The 8,435-nt window shown below is 35.7% G+C and overlaps 1 pseudogene across 1 annotated transcript; it reads right to left on the reverse strand.

Annotated features, from left to right (window-relative positions):
• Positions 1-392: 392 nt before the first annotated feature.
• Positions 393-3,457, reverse strand: LOC110416898 (trihelix transcription factor DF1 pseudogene; annotated as a pseudogene). The gene is made up of 2 exons (XR_016351218.1): positions 2,584-3,457; positions 393-1,855 (listed from the first exon to the last, which is right to left on the reverse strand). The product of XR_016351218.1 is annotated as a trihelix transcription factor DF1 pseudogene (transcript).
• Positions 3,458-8,435: the final 4,978 nt, after the last annotated feature.

Genomic DNA, 8,435 nt, shown 5'->3' on the forward strand with positions numbered 1-8,435 from the left:
TTACCATTTCTAACATTTACACCACCATGAACATGAACAGTAGTAGTCTCTTTTATGTTTTCCTGTTTATTATGTGGGATGATATGAAACTCTCTATCTCTACCTCTCCCTCTCAACTTATTTATTTAGCCAAAAAAATAAATAATAATGAAAATAACATATAATTCCACTGACTATATGCATGCTACAACCCCACCAATGTGTACTGACCTATAAAAATTCAATTCAAATGCCTCCACTCCAATGCACCATTGCCGGATCCTGACCCACTTGCCGGGCAGATAGCTGCTGGAACATCAACTCAAAAGAATTGCTTCTTGACATTTATCTGCCTGACATGTGGCCAATGAAATTATTGACACTGCTAGCTGGTTTCTCTTCTGCACCTGATATCACTCCACCTGCGCCCATGAAACCGGTTTGCTGGCTACAATCTCATAGTGCCCCCTTCATCTTCCTCCTCATCATCGCCGTCTTTTTCGTCTTCGTCTTGATTTTGCTCGCTTTCCATGTCTTCCGTGGCATGATCATGTTGGTGTTCATCGGGCTCCGAAGGAGGAGGGGGCCATTGCTGCTCTGGGCGTACCATCAATGGGACTGAGTTCTCGGGTTTTAATTCATTGGAGGACTTGTCAAGTTTGTTCTTTTCTCTATATAAAGCATCAAGTTGGTGAAAGTAGGACATGTTTTTGAATCCTCGGGCCTTTTCTTGTTGCTCTCTTTCACCTTCTTGAAGTACTTATTTATGTTCTCCCATTTCTCTTTGCATCTTTTGGCGTTGCGATTGTAACCATGCTTTTTCATTGCAGCTGATATCTCCTCCCATAATGGTCCTTTAGGACCATTTTCTTGGTATTTACCATCAAGACTAGTCCTTAGCTTAATCAATGCTTGAACCTAACTTTAGGCCATCTTGAAGAGCTTGATGGTGTGTAACTTTGATCGCCATTATCGTCTTGACACGTCTAATTCACATTGCTGCTGGTAATAATGGTGGAGCAGGCACTGGCATGTGCTGCTGTTGCAGCTGGTGGCCCGCTGTTGCCATGCCGGTACTGGCTGTGGTGGGCCTGTGGAGGCGGTTGCGGTTGCTGAGCGGTAGTGGATTATTTTGTGCCTCATCCGGATTTTGCTGCTCAGTAATTTTTGCAAGAACGCCATTACTGCTGCATCCTTCGCAGCAGCTATGGATCTTTCTTGGGCTAAACTCGCGTTCTCTATTTATTCTTGCCTTTCTTGCATCTCAAGCGTCTTCACGGAACATTCTTTCGTGCTCACGTTTCTCTATTGCTTCAAGAATTCTTCTGCATATCTTCCTGTTTCTGATCACCTCCTTCATTAGCTCTCGAAAAATCCTTCCACTTTCTTTTCCTTTTCCTCCGGCCTTCTAATTCTAAATCTGAGGAGGTCGAAGAAGACGTCGAATTCGACATTAGATCTGCGGGAATGTATGGAAAAGAAGGAATTGTGGATTTGTTGTGGGTGGTGGGGGTTGAATTGTAGGTTGTTGATGGGAAGGATGGGACTGTAAAGCTTGTATTTGGTGGTACAATGTTTTGAGACAAACTGGCGAGTGTTGTTGATGGAACAGTGATATGGGACAGACTGGGAGGATTAGCTGCTGGCATTACCGTTGGCCTTGAGGCTTTAATTGTGGTGATGATGGTAGTGGTGGCGCCGGCGATTGAATGGAGAAATGTTTTTCGAGGGCTTCTAATTGATCGAAAACCGATAAGTCTTGCCATCTGATTTACTAGCTCGCCCATCTTTGGTTCTCTTGTGATACTTGTACACGTTCTCGAATTTCTCCTTGCATTTCTTGGCACTTCGATGATAACCAAGCTCTGCTAGTTTCCTGATATCAACAGTAGAAAAAACAACTCCATTTCTGTTTTTTTCTCAGCTTTAATTCAGCAATAAAAAAGCCGAACAGTATTCTCACATAAAATAAACTATCAAGTCGGATTTGATGCATATACATACATACAACATATATATTGAGACAGGAAAAATTTGAGAAGAGAAGGAGGTGAAAGAAAAGAGAAGAAACAGAAAAGAAAGCAAAGAGCTGAAGACAAAAGGGATGATAGACTTCTGACAAACCACGAATTCAGAGTGATGAACACAGCTTTGGTCACCCAAGATGCAAGGGCAAGACCTTCTATCTTTTTAAGAGCTTGACAGAATGAGTGTGAAGAAATGAGGCAGGGAGAGAGAGAGAGACATGAGCAAAATTCAGCTTAAGATTCCTGTGAAATATTGGGAAAGCAAATGCCAGAAATGATACAAATCCCATATCCAAAGTGTCCAAATATCTTAATCATATGACATTGATTCCCCTTGAGATGCTGAATTCTCTCAACTTCAACTTTTAATTTCCTCTACAAGATATCAAACACAAAGGAAGAACCAAAAGAATATATTCTCTCATCCAATGCTCCCGTAAGTAAAAGCTGAAAGTTAAACAATTCGATAACACAGATCTCACTCATCAACTAAACCAACTCAAACTCTTTGCGAATTTCAACAAAACTATGAAAACATATGAAAACATAAGGAAAAACAAAACAAAAAATTAATCACCTGGAAACCTCTTCCCATAATGGACCCTTAACGCTAGCGTCACGAAAGGTAACATCCATGTCGGACCTTATTTTCAAGAGTGCCAAAGTCTCCTGCCTCGGCCATCTGTTGCCTCCGAAAGAGCGGTCACCTTCATCAACCCTACCTCTATCATCTTCACCTGAATTATTATTAGTGTTGTTGTTGTTGTTATTGTTATTATTGCCGTTGGAGCCAAGCATGTTGGCAGCAGCTTCAGTGCTTCCATCGAGACCTCCGCTGCCGCTAACCGTGGTAGCAACAGCAGCAGCAGCCACGTCGCCACCTCCACCGCCGCTGCTGCTTCCGAGAACACTAACGCTTGTGTCACCACAACCCAGCATATATGATTTTAGATACACGCAGCTTCTTCTTTTCTTTCTCTTCTTTGGCCCCCCCTCCTTGGCAAGAGCTTGCAATTTAGTTACAGCTTTCAATGAAAAAGGGGAAAAAAACAAAAAATTAAATTAACAAATATGAAAAGAAATTTATTTCTACTTGTATGTCTCTATTCCTATCTATCAACAGAAGAAAAAGATGGTGGTGAATTTTTTTTTTATTTTTGCCTTTGAAAAGGGTTTTATTGAAGAAGGCATGTACATGGGGTGAATTTATTAATTTATTTTGGTTTGTGTGATCTGCTTGTCAATCTCAAGAAGTTGTTTTTTTATTATTTTTTTAGTTTTTGGCCTTTTTAATTAAACATTTACTATTTTTTTATTTTCTTTCAGCAGTGGAATCTTCAGGGTTTTTTTTTTTCTATTTTTTTTATTTAAGTTTTCAAAGGGTTGGTTGGTTAAAGGGAACAAGAAAGAGGAGCGGGGCGCTGCCCTTTGTGTTCCCCTTTCTCTCAGTAATAATTAAAAGGTGGCACAGAAAGATATATAATAATACAGAAAAGGTAATAAATATTACAGAAATTTATCAACAGCTGCGCAAACAGACGATGGTGATAATTAGTTGGTTTTTGTCTGTCCACCTATATTTAGTTAAAAGCCGGCCCACCCTCTCCCTTTATACTCTCTTTCTTTTCTTTTCTTTTTTCCCTCTTTCCCAATTTTCACATTTTCTTTAAATTTTTGGGCCCTGGAAAGGGATGAAGATGAAAATCATGAAGATTGAAGATCGACTTTGCGTTTTTTGGGGGGCTTGCTTTCGGCTTTCGGACTTTCAGCGGCGGTTGCCTGCATTTTGTTAAAGGACCAAAATACCTCTAACATGGATCCCAATAAGCCCCCCACGAAGCTTTAATCATTGAAACCAATATTTTTCTTTACAAGGCAGAAAAAAGTTTTACGTTGAAGCCAATATTTTACAAGGATCAACTTATTAAGTAAACGTAAAATTTTTTCAATTAGATCATCCGAGTACTGATCTGGGTTTGTTTCTTTGAGCCCAGGCTCTTGAATAATTACCCAAAATACCCTAGGTTTGTAAAATTTTTGTTTAAAAGAAAAAGAAAAGTGTGGAAAAGGGCCAAAGATTTTCCTTTATTTTCAACTTGTTGGGTGAGACTGTGGTACACACAGCTCGTGGCAAGAAGGGGTCCTACGGGCGATGGCGACAATGGGAAGTTTGACAAAATATTAGGGGTTTTCATAATTGGTAGAAGAAAAATTTTGCATAAACTTATCTTAAAAAAGAGACATTTGCAGTGGGATCCACTGTTGAATTAAACTGGTTAGATGAAGGTCATGTTATTAGGGGCCAACCCATTTATGAATTGAAGTAAATTGGTGGCCATTTCTGTTAGGTTGCAACCTACCGTCATAAATAAGAGCAAGATTTTTGATGGCTATGATCCATTTAAACCCATAGATTTATGGATCATTCGCAAAAATTAAAAAAAAAAATACATAATTATTATCGTGAATTTCTGGGACCATTTAGCCTGGTGAGTCAATTGGATGTTTCTCTAATTTTGTCCCGGTGAGGTGCCTTGTAGCCATACAATTAGTGTGGGATGTGATTGTACCAACGTTACATTTTCTCTTTTTTCTATTTATTTACATACGGTTTTCAAATTCTAAGGTCCCTTTTTATCAGTGCAGTCAGTTGCTCAATGGAAAATGACTTGCTCTTTGTGATAAGGTTGTTGAGAGCTATTTTTCTAACATTATTCTTCGAATAAGATTTGTCACTTCATATTCATTTTTTAATTCTTTATATAAATTCAATAACAGTAACGTCTATAATATTTCACTATTCTTATTTCAAATTTGTATATACAACGAAATATACTTCATCCGTCTCACATATATTACCTGATTTCGACCTTTTTTGTTGTTAAACTTGTCAACTTTAATTATATTTTATTTTCAAATGAGCATTTACAAAACTTTATTTTTAAATATCCTCTAAAAGCTCTAAATTTTTTTTAAAAGAAATTAAATTAAGACGATATATAGAAGACATAGAGAGTAACTGTATAATAATTCAAGAATTTAAAACATATTCTCACCTCAAGTTTTTGTTTCAAGGAATTAAAAAAAAAATTATCACGATGGTTTATATGAATTGAAACGTACGCTTGTGAGATGGGTGAGTAAATGAAGATCAAATTGCATGAAAGGAATACAATCTAACCAAAGTCGATAATAAGATTGGTTTCAGAAGTAATCATTCAAGTTTCGCTACTTGTTTTTTCTCCAAGACAATTCATGAATTGAGAATTTCTGATTGTACGTATGAAAAAAAAAATTGATTATCTAATGTTGGGGGGAGCTTGGAGTCAATAAATGTATTCAAAAGCATGAAACTTTTGGGTCAAACCTAAAAAGACTAATGAAGCTAATGAGGAGGTAGATAAGCATCGCCAAGAAATGTGGGGGGAGAAAAGATGAGTGGAAAGGAAAGGGAAAAAAAAAGAAAGAAAAGAGAATTTCTTCCACATTTTGCCATCAAATTCAGTAACTCAATTATTGATTTGTATTTAATGAAAATAAAAATTCAAGTGGACTGCGCAAGATATATAACGCAACAAAAGTGGGGCCCATTTTCAATCAATATGCCATTAAATGCACAAATAATCAGAGATGAACATTCACATTGGGAAGTTTACCATCATTAGGTGCGCAAATAAAGTAAACAAGGAACATCCAGATCATAGACAAGGGCATTTTAGTCTGAAAATGTTTCTTCCTATTTTTTTGTAAAAGTAAGAACGGAAAAAGGATATTTAAGTAAATGACCAGCTTCTTCTGGAGTTAGGTAAACGTCAGGATTCACCGTCTATTTATTTATTTTGAACCAGAGATTTAATTTTGATTACCATTCTGGAAACGTGAAATTAAGCACACAATTGGGAATTACATAAATCCTAATCTCACTTCAACTTACAGAAATGTGGATGAATAAATGATATGTGGAGTTTCCGTAGCCATAAGACTGCCTCCTTTTTTTTTTTTTCATTATTTTGGTTTGCCTATATGGGAATTATACCTTCCGTAATGCTAAATTCGGGTGTTTATATCTTTTGAAATTTATGCAATTTCGAAGTTCAACTCTTTGAAAAAATATATATAAATATAGAAGATTCTTCTTCCTTAAAAAATGTCTTTTGTTTGACATAGTTTTATTAAATGCATCCCACCACTCTTTAATTATTGCAGAATAATCATACTACTAATTAATTTAATTTCAATTTTCGTGTTGACATCATGCTACTGTCCAATGTCAATTTCTCCCATATATAAGCAAAGTTTTATTTCCGAATCCAAATAAGTATTATAAGAAATCTATCTGGGGCTGATTATCCAGCCATATCGAATTCCGTTAATTTATTTTTTTTTTGGCACGCAACTATTGAGAAGAAATTGTATTGTTTTTATGTGCATTTATCCTAAGTAAATATGTCTTCTAATTAAAGAGTTGAGGTTAATTTTTTTTAAAAAAAATAAACAAAAATAAATGTAAGTCCACCAATTACTTTAATAGTTTAACTGTCATTCACAACTAAAATTGAATGATCATAAAATTGATAATGCACAAGATAACTTGCGTGCATTAGTGGGGTACTTATGAATTATTAATAGAAGAAAAGTTCTGGAAGTATCTTTACAGTTTACTCTCTAAGTATTTCTTTGTTGTTTATTTCTTGCACACGTATTTTGCTTGCGCAACAAAGCGTACTATTTTATTTTCTTTTTTTTTTTTCTTATTATTATTTGGTTTTGGAGTGCTTAGCTGGCAGAAAAGTGGTGCAGCTTGGACAAGAGAGGGAGGATGGCATAAGATAAATAGACAGAGAAAATAGATGCCTTTGGTAGAACTTCTCTAGCTGGCTTGGAATTTGGATAGATGCTCTCCCACTATCCCCACTTACATTATTTACAGCCTAACATGTACATCGACCGTAGATCTCTCTCTCTCTCTTGTTGTTTTTTTTTTTTAAAAAAAAGAAAGGATTAAAATAAAAAGGGGCATGGAAATGGATGATCTGCATCCAATTTTAATATAGTTGCAAAAGGACTCACATGGGGAACACTTGAGATTTTCATATTTATATAGATACAATTAATGTTTTTTATATAACATAAACAGGCTGACTTCAAAATGTGAAAGCACTCACTTTTGGGTTATTCTATTATGATATTTATTTGGTTCAAGTAGCCACAAATTAACGATGAAGTTTTATAAAATGATGATTTGACGGAGAATGCATGCTCAACACATCATTGGAGGGGAGAAATCAACGAATTAAGTATTAAAGATGTTGTTCAATGGAGAAATTTCTGATTGTGATTGGCCCAAAGAGAAATCACCAAAACAACTTTGGGATCGGGTTTTAAATTCAGATATAAGAAAAAGACCTACCTCGTAAAATGGACTATTTTTCAGTACCAAATTTCAGTTTCTAACCAATTTCATAGTACTACTACTATTTAAAGATAACAAAGTATATGTCCATCCACATTTGATGTCATTTTTAATTACCTGCTCATGTTTTACCGTGTGATTTATTTAGGCAGGACGATGGAAAAGTGGAAAGTGTAAATTTCCTTTTTGTTATTGTATGGGTAATTACAGTTAAATTAAAATTTTTCACCTTTTTCAATTTATGAATCCTTTTAATGTTGAAATTTGAAGCACTGGTTCTCCATCTAACGAGTCAAATTAATGGTATGGATTCTCCCATTGCGGCTCTTATTGAATTGAATTTCCATGGGACACACAGGCCATTTCTACTTCTTTACGTCTTACACTAAAATTCCCCTCCCTATCATTCATGATATAATTACCGGTCAAACAAAAACAGAGAAAATAAAGAAATAAAACTGAAAGACTTTCATTTTAGAAATTACAAATCAACAAGGAATCAACTCAAATTGTAAATTCATCCATCTTGACTAGTAAATAATTTGTTATTGGCTTTAGTCGTGGAATGTACATTCTTTGTAAAATATAATTATCCCAAATTTCATTTGAAAGGGAAACAATTGCAAAATTGTCATTTCGCTAAGATGAAAAAGAAAGGGAGCAACATTAAATAGCTAAATGGCTGACTTTTATTTACTGGCCCATATGGAAAAGTTACATATAGACAAAAGGTTTACTTCACATGGGGGTGGGCATGTGATGTGAATGTACACTTACATCTGCTGTCTACCATGTGGATTAAGCCCTAGATTTATCTGGCACCAGCTAAGCAAGCACCAAGTTGATACATTTTTTTTTTCTTTTCTGCCTTTCCACCCTCATCTCTGCCTTTCAATTTTTTTTTTCCCCTTACTATCGAATTTACAAGTTGGCAATATTCATCACATAATCTCGACCTCATGAAAGGCATCTTTTCTCTTTTTGTTTTGTTTTGTTTTATGAACAAAGAATTTCAC

This window comes from Theobroma umbraticum, unplaced genomic scaffold (assembly GCF_002168275.2).
Source record: "Theobroma umbraticum cultivar Fairchild unplaced genomic scaffold, ASM216827v3 scaffold_51.0, whole genome shotgun sequence".
Taxonomy (NCBI): Eukaryota; Viridiplantae; Streptophyta; class Magnoliopsida; order Malvales; family Malvaceae; genus Theobroma; species Theobroma umbraticum.